Source organism: Odontesthes bonariensis, chromosome 6 (genome assembly GCF_027942865.1).
Source record: "Odontesthes bonariensis isolate fOdoBon6 chromosome 6, fOdoBon6.hap1, whole genome shotgun sequence".
In the NCBI taxonomy this organism is placed as follows: Eukaryota; Metazoa; Chordata; class Actinopteri; order Atheriniformes; family Atherinopsidae; genus Odontesthes; species Odontesthes bonariensis.
The window spans coordinates 24,059,261-24,078,141 of NC_134511.1; the positions used below are offsets into that span (position 1 = coordinate 24,059,261).

Sequence of the window (18,881 nt, forward strand, 5' to 3'; positions counted from 1 at the left end):
GTGATTTCAAAAACTTCGGTAAATATTCTTAAAGCGCCCTTCGTGTACACGGCAAATGAATTCATTTCTGTTCATTTGTAAATGCCTGCAGTTTAATACCTCATGTGATTCAGCAAGATTTCAGCTCTTTGCAGAACTCTGTAAATGTATCACATATATCTGTGTTTTCATTGTGATTTAGGCTATGCCACATAAGAATCTGGGGCCCGTTGCACAAAAGTAGGATAAGGGATTAAGCCAGGATATGTTGGCTATCCTGGATCAACTTATCTGTGATCCAGTTGCACAAAAGTGGGATAGAGGGAAGTGGGTTATGTTCAGACCTAAGTTACCATGGAGATTTATTCTGTGAAGCTAGCCTGCTCCAGACCAGGCTAAGTTCCAGGATCTATTTAATCTTATTCCTTATCTCAGTCAGCGGTCGCCACAAATGGAAACCAATATTTATTCCACTGCCTAGAACATATTGTTAAAACATTTAACTATACCCACTATCATTATTGAAACATTTATGATCATTAATTACAATCATTTTAGATAACTGATGATTTTAGATGAACCACTAGATAATTTAGTTTCCCACAGACTACACATAAAGTACATCACCATATAAATATAAATACACATTAGAGAGTACCATGATGTTCCTTTATTGAACAAGGATGAATCAAAGCAAGTAAACCATCAGCTCCTTTCAAAACTGAAGTCACACAGTGCTCTACAAGACAAAAAGCACAGAATCAAAGCATGCAGTTTGAGACAAACTGTTTGTAAAAATGGGCTATACAAATAAAATTGCCTTGCCTATACAGCACAAAAACCTAAAAAAAAATTCCTCTGCCATTGCAGGCCCAACTTAAAGCTGCAGTCTGCAACTCTTTTTCAAGCATAATGCCTGGAACTGTCCGGGGATTCTGAAAGTAGTACATTAAATACCCCAATACAAAAAAAAAATGAGTTCTCTAGGTCCCCTATATGTCCCGCTAGGTCCCTCCAAAGCCAGCAGGTTTGTTTACAAAATTGCAGACCGGACCGGTAAAAGGTAACCAATCAGGTTTCCGAGCTGGGCTCTGCTGCCTGTCAATCACCGATTGTGCACGCGCGATACAAGGTAGGCTCGTCCCCACGCTTATTTATCTAGACTATTGAACTTCATTTCGGGCTTGTCTACTTACTGTGTCTTCCATGATCGCAAATGACAGGTGAGTTGATGAATGAGGAGTCGTGTAGGCGCATCTGGCGTGCACGTCTACGTGCACGAGTTCTCATGTGTTTTGATGGGGCGGGACAGGAAGTTGAATAACTTTTTATTTTTCGGTTAAAAAATAAGCATTTCTTGTATTTTGCGACTACAGAGGTCACCGTTTTCAACTTCAAGCGTTCTGATAGATCATGTAAACTCTTAAAATGCCAAAAAGTAGGACTTTACGTATGACAACAACAAATCGTGCAGACTGCAGCTTTAAATAAACATGCAATATTAATTAAAATAATTTAACACATATTGGTCTCTGACCAGCCGACCACAGTCGTCATCCGGGAAGATGGCAGGATTGTCCCAGTCTATGAGAGCTGGCACTCTGGGGGCCCTCTCCTTTCTCAGGCAGGCCACATTGTGGAGGACAGCACAGGCCACAATGATATCACATGCCCTGTCTGGGCTGACTCTCAGGTGGGTCAGACACTGAAAACGTGCCTTCAGTAGGCCAAATGTCATTTCGATCCGGGCCCTTGTTCTGGCATGGGCATGGTTGTATGCCAGTTGTTCCTCCAGAGGGTCTGCAAATGGAGTGAGCAGAAAAGGCTGGCAGGCATACCCTCTGTCACCCAGCAATACACCCAGGAATTCACCTGTGAATACAAAATGTTACCATCACAACCTCCTAAGTAGTGACATTCTTAACACAGCCATGATGTTAAAAGTGGTTATCAATAGAGGTTCTGTGTCTCACCTTGTGATAGGCGCCGATAGATCTCCGAGTTCCGAAACACTCGGGAGTCGTGGACCGAGCCGGGCCACTTTGCCACAACATTACTGATCAAATAGTCAGCATTGCAGACCATCTGAAATGATAAGATGTTAAACCAATTAATGCACAGTACAGGTAATGTGTGGGCAGGCACATTCTTAATAAAAAGTACACTTGTTAAGTATTTGTCAGGGGACTTACCATTCTGCAGGATGTTCTTATATTTTACTTTGACTTGCTGCCATGTCCGTTTTGGCCCAGTCATGTTAAATCTACACACACAAAAACACACGCACACACACAATGAAACAGCGGAGGAGCATGGAGTTACATTTAGATAGTTTCACTCACATGCAGTCAATTTCAACTCATTCATAATCAAAGTAGGCTACAAATATCTTTTCAAATATCGTCACCTTCCTAAAATAATCGCATAAGTCATTTTTTAAGGTTTTTCAGGAAACACAAAAAACTCCCCCCAAAAGTTAAATTATAGCATAAAATAATAATTTCAGTCAGTAAGTATGTATCAAAGGATGCTTGACATAAGAACACTTATTGTTTTTCATAAAATCTTAGATTAAATAAATGACTTAGGCATTTTTTGGACCACACCTTTGATGCCAAAAAATGACTTGGGCGATTATTTTAGGAAGGTGACGATATGTTAATTAACATTTTATTTGGATTGTAGCCTAATTGTATAGTTTCAGTGGAGTGGTGAGTGTGTATTTGTGCACTACTTACGCATTCAGGCGGTCAGCAATGGTTTGCCACGCTTGCTCCCTTTGTTTTTTAACTGTGGCAGTATTTCCTTTTTGTTTTATTTTCTCCTTCACCGCTTCATATGCTTCCATTAATAGTTCTTGCTCCGCTGGGGAGAAATACGCCGCCCTTGTTGCCATGGTGAATCTATGATCGATCGTGGGGTCTATTTAAGCAAGCCGTGTGCAGCACTTATCCGGGATCGGTTTCACCTGGCTTAATGAATCCGTGTCTGCTCATCCTGGCTTGGCCTTTGTGCAACCAACTAAGCCTGGGCGCCCATGTTTTGGATTCCTTGAACCTGGTTAAGTAATTCATCCTGGATGTCTAAATCCTACCCAGGTTGCATGAGTTCATAATTCATAACACACACATAGATACCTGCCAGTAACTCGTCCTTACAGGGTTACAGGGTCTGTTAAAACCTATAGGCGTGTTTACTGCCATTCCTGTTTTCAGTTAAAAAAAAACATGGAAACTTTTTGTTTCACATTGGGTTTTATTTTGATATTTGGACAAAATCGTAACTCTCTAACGTCCTGCTCTACCTTTTTCACAGACTATGCTGACTATAAAGATTGGTGGAAGTGAACCTACTTAAAGGCACAATGTGCGATTTTTATGTCATTTTGAAGTGTATTGCATACAAAAAACACCTATACATACCATAAGAGTGTGCAGAAATAATCCTACTGGCATGTCCTAACCAAAGTTTATACGCAGCATAGCTGAGTTTTACTGCAGAATTAGCAGGCTAAACTGATAGCGCCGGACCGGCAGTTTTTCTGGCCAGGAGGTGGCGATATAGAGTAAAATCAACCTCCGTTCAACCCCAGGCAGTAGAAGAAATCGCTAGTCCAAGCACATTTACATGGTCTCCATTAGTTGCCTCCATCTGATGAAAGCTAGCTCAGAGGTCTGCGCAAGGGTGGCCTCACACTGAGATGGGTACTGAGCTTCCCTGTTACGCACCGCCGTGCGATGGGCACAATCACGCCCGGTCTGACCCTCCTCCACCCACCTAATGGCTTCCCGCCGCACATCCAAAATAGTCCAACGTGCGTTATCCCGCACCAGCTTCTTAAAGGATAAGACCGGTTTTTTGACATTGGGCCCTTGATTTCACATTATAACATGATGTTCTACTCACCCCTGCTTGTTGTTGGTCATTTGGAGCTGTTCCGAAGATATTCGCGAGGCGTCCGGCTGCTCTCTTGAGATATTCGGCCATGAAACGGTTTCCTATGGGCAAGCTTATACAGGTACAAACTATGCTGTTTATAATTTATTAATTACTCTACACCAGCACTGATAACGTGGAGGTGCGTCGCTTACTTAAAAAAATCCGGGTTACTAATTTTGAATTTTAGCCGAATGAATAAATAGGCAGCAGGTCTGTGGGCTGCCTGTGGCAGTAGCACGACGATGACGTCAGTAACACCCACTTTACGACAAAAAAAAAATCAAAATTACAATAACCCGGATTTTTTTAAGTAAGCGACGCACCTCCACGTTATCAGTGCTAGTGTAGAGTAATTAATAAATTATAAACAGCATAGTTTATGCCTGTATAAGCTTGCCCATAGGAAACCGTTTCATGGCCGAATATCTCAGGAGAGCAGCCAGACGCCTCTCGAATATCTTCGGAACAGCTCCAAATGTTCAACAACAAGCAGGGGTGAGTAGAACATCATGCTATAATGTGAAATCAAGGGCCCAATGTCAAAAAACCGGTCTTATCCTTTAAGCTCTCTTCGCAGCGTAGGGTCATGGACATTTTCACAGAATTGGTCCCGCAAAACTAACTCAGGGTCAGTGATCCAGTCACCCTTTGACATTTTAACTTTCCCCATCAATTCCATTAGTGCATGTGAAAATTCAAACAAGGACTCGGTTTCTTTTTGCTTCCTATCGAAAAACCGCTGTTGCCATAATACATAAGATTTAGCACATCCAAAAACCTCTTTTAAGACTGTAACAATTTCTACAGGGTCTTCTCTAGTTGCCGTAGATCAATATTTGATTTCATTTCGGGCTTCACCCTCAAGGTGATCATACAAAAACATGGCTTTTTCATAAGTGGACATGTGTCTTGCCCGAATGCAGCCCTCTGCCTCCTCGACCCATTCTTCCACCGATAAAGAGGCACAGGAGTACCAGAGAATTTCGGACAACGTCTCTCTCTGGGAATGTACAATATCTGGTCCCGCTGCCCAGATTGAGGAGCATCACCTCTAGCACTTGACAGTCTTTGATTTTCCACTTGAAGCTGCTCCAGGCGATCGCGTAGCTCCTGGAGCTCCGTCATCTTCTAGTCAGCTGCTGTTCTCTACACCCACACACAAACACACGCTGCTGCACCAAAAACAAACCAAAAAGGGACTCTAATGCAACACTTCACAGGAATTTGGTCCTGCCGACAACGCCAAAATGTAGCGCCCCCTACCATAGACTATGTAGCGGCAGCGCCCCCGCAGTAGACTACGCCACCCCTTGATTAACACTCTTAGATCAAGGGGAACTCTGTCAGAAACCCACACGACAAGGATATTTAGAGAAGTATAAAAATACACCTTTTTATTAAATTACTCATCAAAAATACTTTTTTCCATAGGAAGTGTTTCACAGGAGAACAAAATTAAACAGACAAACATGGGGGGATGACACCCACAATGCAGCAGCTAGCAGCATGCACACACACACCTCATACCCTCCACAAAATTAACTCAAGAGAACAGCAGCTGAACTGCGCACAGATTCTGATGCTGAAAAGAAAAAACAAAAACCAAATGAAACATTACCGAACTGATACAACACTTTAATCCCCCCGTTTAAAACACAAGATCATACCAAATTGTCAATAAAACTTCACTATGAAGTTGATTAATCACACCTTTGCATAATTACCAACACCCCCCCGGTGGTGGTAACACCCAATGAGAAAACCAGGGTAATCAAAACACCACACTGTTTCTGACATCATTTAAAACATACCTGTGGCTATATTTCATTGGACACACAAGTGTTGGGAAGGCTCCATAGGCAACCCCACTACTCAGGCCGACACTGGTTACGCTGAGAGACTGCGGTCACGCCATCTGCGCTTCAGAGAGGCACGGTCGCGCGATCTACACTTGAAAATCGAGTGCGCGTCTACATTGCGTCTTACGGTAAAGAAGTTTGAGCCCAATGCATGATGTATATGGCCAGATTAAAATATTAATAAAAAATTAAAAAAAAACAATTGTTTTCTGAAAACTCCACCAGATTCTTGTTCTACATGTCCACAGCTACCTCTGTGGTGATTTTCAAGTCATTTCACTGCATCATTGTTTAATAATTTGATGCTGAAATCTTACCCAATGCATGATGTATATGGCCATATTAAAATATTCATAAAAAATAAAAAAAGGATTGTTTTCTGCAAACTCCACCAGATTCTTGTTCTACATGTCCACAGCTACCTCTGTGGTGATTTTCAAGTCATTTCACTGCATCATTGTTTAATAATTTGATGTTGAAATCTTACCCAATGCATGATGTATATGGCCATATTAAAATATTCATAAAAAATAAAAAAAGGATTGTTTTCTGCAAACTCCACCAGATTCTTGTTCTATATGTCCCCAGCTACCTCTGTGGTGATTTTCAAGTTGTTTCACTGCATCATCTTTTAATAATATAATGCTGAAATCTTACCCAATGCATGATGTATATGGCCATATTAAAATATTCATAAAAAATAAAAAAAAGGATTGTTTTCTGCAAACTCCACCAGATACTTGTTCTACATGTCCACAGCTACCTCTGTGGTGATTTTCAAGTCATTTCACTGCATCATTGTTTAATAATTTGATGCTGAAATCTTACCCAATGCATGACGTATATGGCCATATTAAAATATTCATAAAAAATAAAAAAAAAGGATTGTTTTCTGCAAACTCCACCAGATTCTTGTTCTATATGTCCACAGCTACCTCTGTGGTGATTTTCAAGTCATTTCACTGCATCATTGTTTAATAATTTGATGCTGAAATCTTACCCAATGCATGACGTATATGGCTATATTAAAATATTCATAAAAAATAAAAAAAGGATTGTTTTCTGCAAACTCCACCAGATTCTTGTTCTACATGTCCACAGCTACCTCTGTGGTGATTTTCAAGTCATTTCACTGCATCATTGTTTAATAATTTGATGCTGAAATCTTACCCAATGCATGACGTATATGGCCATATTAAAATATTCATAAAAAATAAAAAAAAAGGATTGTTTTCTGCAAACTCCACCAGATTCTTGTTCTACATGTCCACAGCTACCTCTGTGGTGATTTTCAAGTCATTTCACTGCATCATTGTTTAATAATTTGATGCTGAAATCTTACCCAATGCATGATGTATATGGCTATATTAAAATATTCATAAAAAATAAAAAAAGGATTGTTTTCTGCAAACTCCACCAGATTCTTGTTCTACATGTCCACAGCTACCTCTGTGGTGATTTTCAAGTCATTTCACTGCATCATTGTTTAATAATTTGATGCTGAAATCTTACCCAATGCATGACGTATATGGCCATATTAAAATATTCATAAAAAATAAAAAAAGGGATTGTTTTCTGCAAACTCCACCAGATTCTTGTTCTATATGTCCACAGCTACCTCTGTGGTGATTTTCAAGTCATTTCACTGCATCATTGTTTAATAATTTGATGCTGAAATCTTACCCAATGCATGACGTATATGGCTATATTAAAATATTCATAAAAAATAAAAAAAAGGATTGTTTTCTGCAAACTCCACCAGATTCTTGTTCTATATGTCCACAGCTACCTCTGTGGTGATTTTCAAGTCATTTCACTGCATCATTGTTTAATAATTTGATGCTGAAATCTTACCCAATGCATGACGTATATGGCTATATTAAAATATTCATAAAAAATAAAAAAAAGGATTGTTTTCTGCAAACTCCACCAGATTCTTGTTCTATATGTCCACAGCTACCTCTGTGGTGATTTTCAAGTCATTTCACTGCATCATTGTTTAATAATTTGATGTTGAAATCTTACCCAATGCATGATGTATATGGCTATATTAAAATATTCATAAAAAATAAAAAAAGGATTGTTTTCTGCAAACTCCACCAGATTCTTGTTCTACATGTCCCCAGCTACCTCTGTGGTGATTTTCAAGTCATTTCACTGCATCATTGTTTAATAATTTGATGCTGAAATCTTACCCAATGCATGACGTATATGGCCATATTAAAATATTCATAAAAAATTAAAAAAAGGATTGTTTTCTGCAAACTCCACCAGATACTTGTTCTACATGTCCACAGCTACCTCTGTGGTGATTTTCAAGTCATTTCACTGCATCATTGTTTAATAATTTGATGTTGAAATCTTACCCAATGCATGATGTATATGGCTATATTAAAATATTCATAAAAAATACAAAAACCAATTTGTTTTCTGCAAACTCCACCAGATTCTTGTTCTATATGTCCACAGCTACCTCTGTGGTGATTTTCAAGTCATTTCACTGCATCATCTTTTAATAATTTGATGTTGAAATGCATGACGTATATGGGCATATTAAAATATTGTTGTGGAGCTTTAGCACCATGGACTGGCAATTCCAGAGCTCAGAGCAACAGTGGATGTGACAAATATATATGCAGCATGTAATCTACAACACATCTCCAGATACTCCTATCCTGGCTTTCATGTTGCTTTACTGCTGCATATTCCTAAATATTGAGATTTCAAACACAAGGTTCACGGCTACTTCTGACATAGCTTTTAATTTTGCTTTACTGCAGGAATTTCCTATAAAGACATGTTGGAATTAAAAAATACACTGTTAAATAAACATATTTTTTCCCCAATACCTCCCAAGCCTTGTGACCTAGTGACTCCAAACCAATGCAGAATAGTTCTCCTATGTAGTACCAACCACACACACCTTTTCTTTTACATCAATTGTATTCACATTCTATTTTATATGATTTTTTAAAGGAAAGACCATTATTTCCTATAGGGAATGGTCTCTATAAAATAGCGTGTGCATACAATTGGCTTTAAAAAAGGTGTGTGTGGTTGATACTAGGAGAACTATTCTGCATTGGTTTGGAGTCACAAGGCTTGGGAGGTATTGGGGAAAAAAGACACCTTATTTCCTTATTGTGAATATCTGTCGAATATCTGTCGAATATCCAATATCAAACCAACTTCACCACGGTAAAATAAACAGTAAACACTGAATAACAAAAAGTCTTAATATAAGAAAATATTAAAAGAAGTATAAAGAGAAAAAGCATAAAATGTGAAATATAGACAATTAATGTGAAATTAAACAAGGAAGACTAAGAGGCCACCTGGATAAACACGCAGTGATCACCCATAGGTAAATATCCTGCATGACTGTACGTCACATGTTCACGAGAGTTGTAATTAGCCTACATGATTAACGCATGCCTTTAATGCATGCATGCATTACGCTATCCTATTGGCAGAGCTTAATTGACAAACCCTCCTAATATTGAATCGCAACTCCTCGTTTCTTCTCATTGGAAATTTCTATTGATCTGAAAGAATGACGGAGAAGAAGGGAAAACATGGGTGAGTTTGTTTTTTCATACTGATATGAACTTTTTGTGCTTGCTTTTGATTCTTGTTTAGGTGCTCTTTGTTTTGTTTTTTTCAAAGTATTTTTTGGGGCTTTTTATGCCTTTAATGACAGGACAGTGTAAGAGAGACAGGTAGCAGGGGTCAGAGAGATGGGAAAGACACGCAGCAAAGGGCCGCTCGGTGCGGGAGTCGAACTGGGGCCCGCTGCATCGAGGACTAAGCCTCTATACATGGGGCGGCTGCTTAACCCACTGCGCCACCGACCGCGCCCGCTCTTTGTTTTTTAATAACAGTGTTATAAACAATATTGTTTTTTTAATAACAGTGTTGTTGTTTTATGGGAATTGGACAACATTTATATCGTTAGTGTCTAGGAAAATATTATCATGAAATAGACTAAAGAATTGCCTAAGTTCCCTACTATTAATACTAACTGTTCTTAATTAATTGTGCTTTTTTCTTGAATATTTTCCATCTAGAATTGTCTTCAAAACATTTGGAAAGGTAAGAATCAGACTCTAATGCATTTCCAAATTTTAATATGCACTAAGAGAGGCAAATAATTTTTGACAATAACAAAACATTTTAAGCTGGTAAATTATTTGTGTTTTATAATATATTTTTATATTATATTTATGTGTAAAACATACCTGTTTTTCACTGGTACAAAAATGTGCTTTTGCCTCAACAGTCCAAAAGAAAATATATAGCTCATGAGGATATTTCAAAGCACATCCGGAAACTTAAGGATTCCTTATCTGAGCAGAAAACAGGGGAATGTCCATCAATCGACAAATAGATATCGACTGAAGAGGGCACACATTAGAAGTATTAAGGTCTGTCAAATCTATCTATCTATCTATCTATCTATCTATGTAATAGTATATTTTTAAACTGTTTTTCATGTTTTAAATATCAGGCTCAGTCTGACACTGTTGAGGACAACAATGATGTACCAGAACTCGTACCAGAGAAGGAAGATGAACAGGAGAGGTGCAATGTCCAAAGTAACAAGGACATAACAGGAGAGGATGCACAGGAAAAAGACCTAACACAAGAGTGTGAAGATGCACTTGAGTTGAGAGTTGTTCCCAATGAGGACAAAAAAAAAGAGGATAATGAAAAGGACAGAGCTTTAAAAGACAAAGAATTTGAAGAGGATGGAAATAAAAAGGAATCAAAGGTGATACAAATGGTTCAAAAAGAAGAAGATGCACCACGGATGGAAGCTGCACAAGAGGACGAAGACACACAAGAGATGGATGTTTTTCAAAAGGAAGAAGATATGGACTTAAAAGAGGATTTTGCGCAGGAGACGACATATGCCCAGCCAGAGGAATATGTAAGGAATTACATTTAATACATATGGTACACATTTATTACTATGTATACTACTCGTAGCCGGCTTTACAAATCCATCTCAAATGTTTAATCTCAAATCATTACACAATAAAATGTGTAAAACTACTTTACAAACAAAATATAGTTTCATAAATTAATATTTTTTGTCTTGCAGGTCCAAAAAGAAGACAGTGACAGTTGGAGTGACAATGAAGATGATGACACTGACAAAGAAGAGGAATTCTTTATACAGAGTCTTCCAGCACCACCTTCATTTTTTTTTGTTCCTCGCAATGCTTGGACAAAACTACGGAAAACTCAAAAGAAGGACCACTTCAAGGGACTGCAATGGACTAACATAATTTCAGCCGGTATTCGAAAAATCAATCCACATTGCAGTTTTGCATTTTCAGGACACCGGGTCAAAGTTCGTGGATCAACCAGGAATGCACCTATTTTTAAATGCGCTGCACATTGCTTGTTCAGTGACTGCCCAGTGGAAGTTGATGTCATTGTGCACAGTGAGACCACACTTAAAGCAGATGTGTACTTCAGAGGCGAAACAGTAGTGCATTGTAAAACAGAGCTGCAAAGGCGACCTGTCAGAGCAGACAATCAAAAAATAATACACCAGCAACTTCTAAGCACTCTCCCAAGGGCACTTTACCTTGAAAGCTTGGAAAAACTGGAGGAATCAGTGGTTGAGTCAGGTTGTAGAGATGAAGCACCATCATCAGGTGTTCTTAAATCCATTTCACATCGACTAAGAATGAAGGAAAGGAAACATAAAAATGAAACTCTTAGTCTCCTGAAGATGGTGGAAGAAAAAAAAGATGAACCTGATGAAGTGCTTCAGAAAGTGATACTTCATCCAAAGGGTGTGATGCTTTGGTCCAAGAGAAGCATCAGCATATTCCACAACCGATCCAAAGAGGACATAGTTTACCTAGATGCAACTGGAAGCATTATTAAGAAATCCAAACACTGCGAGGGTCCTTTTTATGTGTATGAGTTGGTGGTCAGAAACACAAAGAAGGGTTCCTCTCCTTTTCCTGTTGCTACGTTTGTGACCTGTGACCACACAACGGCCTCTGTCCTTTATTTTCTTACTTCCTTTCAGACAGATCATGCCAAACAATATGGACAAAAAAACATAATTCCACTCATGGTTATTTGTGATGGCTCCATGGTCCTCATGCAGGCCTTAACGATGGCTTTCTGCAAAAAAAACCTCAATGCCTTGCTCCACAGTTATTTTAACATATTAACAGGGAAAGGCACTGCTCAAGACTTCAGCCATCCTATCCTCCACCGCTGTCTCAGTCACATCATGAAAAATGCAAAAACTTTGTGCAAAAAGCAGTAAGTGAAACACTTTTTTTAAAGAATGCAGATCTCTACACTACTAGCAACAAAGTGTTTATTAAGACAATGCAATAATTTGTATTTCTCTCGTAGTGCACCCAAGAACTACAAGCTGGCCATGCATGTGTTTGGACTGTTGACATCAGCTAGTTCCATTGGTGAGTTAGATGAAATGCTCCTCAGCTGCACTGTCATCTTCTCCAGCCCGTGCAGCTCAGAAAATGTTGAGAAGCACTTCAACAACATTCAAACAAAGCTGACAACCATTGGGGACTCAACTGTTGATGACAGCAGCATTGTTCCTGAGGACCTTGAGGTACCCACTAAATCTCTAATTAATGTTTTGAAATAATGTCTTTCGTTAATCAACTTTGAAAATCATATATATATATATATATATATATATATATATATATATACATTTTTTTTCTTTTTCTTCTTTTAGGACACCTTCGGGCCAACACCATTTCAAGAACACTTCATGGATGTCATAAACAACGCACCCCTAGACAAAGAAGGGGATCCTAATGTCTATTACTCTGAGACATTCATCTCGTCATTGGCAGCTTACTTCTTGCCTCAGGCAGCTCTTTGGACAAGTATGATGCTGGGTCAGTTACACTTTTAAATGTTTTCATTTTTGATGAGACCAATTAATAACCTAAAAATATTTATGGTTAAAAAGACATCACTTCCTGTGACCCAAAATTGTTTGTCAGCTGTTCCTAACTGCCACTGCCACTGCAGTAACTAACACTGGCTTTGCTCAAAAGGCAACATATCTTGCCATCTATTTGTTTGATTGACATGAAATCAAGTTAATAAATTCAAGGGTCATGAACCTTGCCAGTTTCCTGTAAACATCAAGTCAAAATGTCAGCTATCAGGAAATACAATTAGTGGATTGCTGTGGTGACTCTGTTCTTATTCCTCCATCCTAAACATGAAATCACCTTACCTCTCCCACCAACATTTGATAAAAATCTACATGTCAATGTATATTGGGTGTATTGTTGAGACCTGTGGTAAGCACATTCACAGTCCCCTGAGGATTAACCCAGTCAATTCTGATTGAGTACAATGTATGCAGAGATATGTCCTTTAACTGTGTCCAAAAATGATCTAAAATTAATGTTTTACATCTTCAGGTGACATCGGCAGGCATGGTGAAGGGCTCCCCTATCAGAACTTCTCAAAGAAATTTGCCAAGATATCAGTGAAAAAAAGCCAGGTGAAGTATAAATTGGATGAATATTAGAAATTTCATTGAGAGTTTAAACCTATTACTTTAGTCATAAAGTATAGTAAAGTAGAAGATGCCTTTTTCACAATAATTGCTTTCTCTTAAGGTTCCTGACATTTTAAACTTTTGATTGTAACGTTATGGTGTAACGGAGTGGAATGCATTTTACACAATAATTTGGTAACACAATAATTGTTATTTTGTTTTGATCAGAATTTCACGCAAGACAACAAGACACAGGGAGTGATGGAAAAGAGTCAGTGGGACTTGAAAAAAATCCGCTTTAAAGGAAGACGACTGACCAGACTAGATGACTTCATTAATACTTACAAAGACACTCACAAAGCCCTTTTAAGGGAATTCCATGACTCGCAACGAATCACTAAAAGAAAGGTGAGACACCTAACAGTATATTTTATATATCTGTAGCTTTAAAAAAGAGGTTATAATTGACAAAGATGTTAATTTACCACCATATTACTACAGAGACTAAAACATTATCCATGCTTCAAGCACAATATGTCATTGGGTGCAATTCAAGTTTGTTTTGTGCTTCGCAATGCACAAAATAAATCTTGGAAAGTGTTTTTTATCATTATGTATTGATAGCTTGTGTCTGTGTCACTTGTGTGTGACACAGACACTTGTAACGTGTTGCTTTAGAATGCCAATAAAACAGTCCATCATTTTAAATAAAAAGGGGAGGGGGGCTCAAGTCCAAGGCCTACGGCATGCCTTCAAAATGTAATCAGCAGACAGTCAATGAAATGTGGAAAGCATATTCATATAATAACATTCATATGATTTACCATATGATGACATTTTTCAGTTTAGGTTACCTTGTGATCTTTTCCCTTTCACCACCCTTTAACCATCACGAACAAACTTTATTTCCCTTACTGCTTCCACTCTCCTGACCTGGTCAAAGGCAGCAGGGAACAGTTCCAGAAGGCAGAGGCTTGTTGTAATCCAGTAGTTAATGCCTTAATCAAAAGTAGCATCAACAGCTGGCCAGCTAAGCGGTATATATGTTACAGTCAAAATGAATAACTTCTAATAATAATTCATTTAAGTCAGTGAGTGGCACGTTCCAAGACAGTTGGGAAATTAACATGGAGAGTAACACTCAAAGACATACAAAATTTGTGATTAGTTGTAACTCAAGTATTGAATACAGATTTAAAGATAGAGATTATCTTTTTTCTAATGTATCTATAGGTTAAAAGAGTCACTTTCAACACAAAATGAGTTATATTACTTATATATGAATTCATATGTTTCTTCTTAAAGGAGCACCGTATTCTGAAGGAGAAGTGGAGGCAGCGAAAGCAAAGTAGGAGAGGAGTTTATGTTACCTCCATCAAACAGCCATTCCAGTTCAAACAGAAAAAAAAGGTAATATGAAGCACCTTTGTAAATGGTACTTAGCATATAAAAAAGTTTGAAAACTAAATGCAAGTTTCTAATGCTTCTCCTTAAATGAATCAGGTGGCTGCAGCTCCGGTGACAACAAGCCAAGCTCCAGCTGATAACCAATCAGCATCAGTGGCATCCAAGAACCATGGGGACCAAAAACCAGTTAGCCAGGACACACATGGTTTGAAGGTGCACTTTATTTAATTGCCTTTTGTAATGTTCATTTATATTTTCATTGCAAAAATATGACATGCAGTTGAAGACTACATGAAATATTTTGATTAACCAAACATTTTGGATACATTTAGAATCAATAACACTTTTTTTAAAAGTTTCTAATGCTTTTCATGAAACAAATCAGGTGACTGCATCTCAAGTGACAAAAAGCAAAGCTCCAGCTGATGACCAATCAGCATCAGTGGCAGCTCCGGTGACGACAAACCAAGCTCCAGCTGATAACCAATCAGCATCAGTGGCATCCAAGAACCATGGGGACCAAAAACCAGTTAGCCAGGACACACATGGTTTGAAGGTGCACTTTATTTAATTGCCTTTTGTAATGTTCATAGAACATTTTCATTGCAAAAAATGGGATTTGCGGTTGAAGAGCAAATTAAATGATTGATTTTGATTTGCCAAAAATGCTGGATACATTTACAGACTTGATGATGTCTCAGATCTGTATGCATAAACACATTTTTATCCAAAAACTAACTTGATTTATGTAATCCACATGGCATGAACAGGTTACACAAACAGACTGATGAAAGAAATGTTTAAGAAGGAGGGTAGCTGGATAGTCAATTGTAGGCCAAAATTTTACAGGAAACTAAGTGTGTGTTTGTATGCTGTTTGTCTCATAGAAAAGGAAGAAAATGCATAGGCCTACAGGAAAAAAGCAAAGGAGCCATGGACCACTTTGGACAAAGCACTCACCAGAGGAAGTCATCCAAACCATCAAATTAAAAAAACAGCCATTCATTCACCAAGACCAAATGCTAAGCATCCTGGACCACAAAACGTGGCTCAGTAGTGACGAAGTGGATTCAGCCTGTTTTCATCTTGCGCAGAAGTTCCCTGATGTAGATGGGTTTCAGTCCTGCCTTTGCTATCAGGCTCTTCACCAGGGAGGGGTGGTTGGGACACCAGAGAAGTCATTTGTGCAAATATTAAATGTAAATGACAACCACTGGGTCACAGCTAGTAATATTTTCTGTGGACCCAATGAGCTTTGCATTTATGACAGTCTGAATATGAACACCAACAAGAAGACAAAGCAAAAACTTTCCTGGTTAATTCGTCCACAATCACCTCAATTCCTTATCAGAAGGCCTGCTGTGCAGATGCAGCAGTCAACAAGCAGTTGTGGACTTTTTGCATTGGCTTTTGCGTCAGTGTTATGTGAGGGAGTAAGGCCAGAGGAGTGCCAGTTTCAGGAAAAAAAATTGAGACAAAGACTGTAGAGAGCTTTGCTGAACAAAATGGCTCCAGTCTTTCAGTATAAAAACATAAAGGTAAAACCTGAAAGGGCCTCAGTTCAAGTTGAGGTTCACTGCATCTGCAGGACCTCACACAACAGAGAGGTGATGGTGCAGTGCAGCAACTGCAGTACTTGGTACCACCCCAATTGTGTGTCTGTCCCACACAAAGCTTTGGACACTACTGCAGAAGAATGGAACTGTAAAAGTTGCACAAATCAAGAGTGAAAGTTGTGGGGCCTGGCCCTGGTCCTGCCGGCCTTGGATTGTTCCCTCTGTGTTGTGTGTGTGGTGTGGTGTGCTGTTTTTTCTTGCTTCAGTTCTGCTATATGATGTTCTGCTGAAAGTTGTTTCTGGATAACTTGAGATACTTGAGTTATTCAATAAAAACATTGTAATGTATAGAACTGAATGTGCGTTTTACATCAGTTTATCACCAAAATATTTAACCCGAAACTATAAACCCTAAACCATATACATCATGCATTGGGTAAGATTTCAGCATCATATTATTAAACAATGATGCAGTGAAATGACTTGAAAATCACCACAGAGGTAGCTGTGGACATATAGAACAAGAATCTGGTGGAGTTTTCAGAAAACAATTGTTATTTTTTAATTTTTTATTAATATTTTAATCTGGCCATATACATCATGCATTGGGCTCAAACTTCTTTACCGTAAGACGCAATGTAGACGCGCACTCGATTTTCAAGTGTAGATCGCGCGACCGTGCCTCTCTGAAGCGCAGATGGCGTGACCGCAGTGCAGAACGAGAGAGAAAGAAAGAGAGAAAGAGAGAGCAAGAGAGCAAGAAAGCATTATACTGCTGAACGTTCAAGCCTACAAACGAGAAAGCATGGCAGCAACCAAAACGGCAGCATACCTAAACGCACCCCATACAGATGCCCAAGCAGACGTGCCAAACGCAAGCAATTTTATAATGAATAATGCCGCAAGCGTAGGGAAAGAGGCTCCCGCTACTTCTCCCTAGACCAACCAAACAGTACCATTTAATGCTCAGCAATGTACCCATCAAAGGCTGTCCCCGGTAAAAAAAAAAAAAGGAAGATAAACTGCAGCATACCTTATTGTGAAACACGCCACGCCAACGCCGCCAGCCACCCAGCTAACACAGGAGGATGTTACCTGCCCAAGGACCCCAGGTGCCCTATCTAGATGCCAGCCCTTAATTGCGGACCACTCACGTTCGTGTTTGTGTTCTGACAATGCATACCCCGGAAGCGGTTGGAAGACAACCAACAAAAAAAATAATAAAAAGGGAAAACAAATGATCGAACCACTCCGCCCTCAGTCCCACACGCTACACCTATATTAACGCGGGCTTGCCCCCTTTTTTTGTCTGATATTCTTTTAGACAAACTTCTTTCGGATTTTCCGCTAGCATCTGCCATCTCGTTAGCCTCTCTGAAGCCACTAGCACCTGCTCTGAGGAGGAGTGAGTGGGCGGGGGCGGGGCCAGCGCCAGACCAGCGATTTCTTCTACTGCCTGGGGTTGAACGGAGGTTGATTTTACTCTATATTGCCACCTCATGACATAAAAATCGCACATTGTGCCTTTAAACCATCTCTGTGTTATTGCTTTTTCAAAATGTTATACTTTTACTATAAAGTGTCACCTCAACCAATACAAACAGCAGAATTTAGAGCGATGTAAATAAATTCTCAACAAGACTTTGATGTTAAAAACCCAACTTGAGATATGGACAACCTTTCAAAAGGAACAAAGCACTTTGTAGCAATTGACCACTTGGGGACCCTGTGTGAAGTAAAACTGCGTTTTGATTATGTGTCGAGGTTTTTTCTTTGCTTAAAAAAAAGTCTTAAGATGTAAAGTACATAAAGGTACATCATAAAATGTTGCTTTCAGTAACCTGTGCCTGCCCCTCAATTGATACCCTGTTATGCTTTTTTGTTTGTTTTTGTTTCTCGTTTATCTTCTTCTTTCTTTTTGACTAAATGTTCAAATCAGATGGAGAGGTAAAGGGATGGAGATGAGAAAGAAACTTAGAGGTCAACTTTGTATTCTTTCTTTCAACCAGTGAAAAAAAGATTTTCTGATGACCAGGCTCAACTCAAAATTAGCACACTGAAGTGCAGTTTGTATAGATAGATTTTGAGTCCTAATAATAAGAAGAAATACACCCAACAATCTTTAGATCTAAACTTAAGATTGGTTGAAAACACATGTATTTAATCTTTTACAGCATTATACATTATTAATGATCAAAAATTGCACAACCCGTGTCAGATATTGACGATTTGCGTCACTGCATTACATACATAGGTTCCATGGTGTAATGGCTAGCACTCTGGACTTTGAATCCAGCAATCCGAGTTCAAATCTCGGTGGAACCTCGTGGTTTTTCCGTTAATATGCCATCATGTCTGTCATATCTAAATAGGGCTTGTGATTAGTTAAAAGCTTTCTTAACTGTTGACCGAAAGCAAAGCTCAGTCAGTTACACATCCTAGATATTTCAGCACTGAATTAAAAAGGATTATATTTATTTTAATTATTTATTCATCCATTTACCAATTTAGTCGTTTTTTGAGTCTGTTTCCAGCAATTAAAATCGGGAGATTTCTTCTATGTTAACTCTACATTTTGGAGCTTGTCCCATTCGATATTTCTTGACAAAATACCTGTAC

General features: G+C 38.7%; 1 non-coding gene across 1 annotated transcript; it reads left to right on the forward strand.

Moving 5' to 3' along the window:
* The first annotated feature begins 18,515 nt into the window (after positions 1-18,515).
* trnaq-uug (transfer RNA glutamine (anticodon UUG)) lies at positions 18,516-18,587 on the forward strand. Its single transcript has one exon. It is a non-coding gene; the product is annotated as a tRNA-Gln (tRNA).
* The last annotated feature ends 294 nt before the right edge of the window (positions 18,588-18,881 follow it).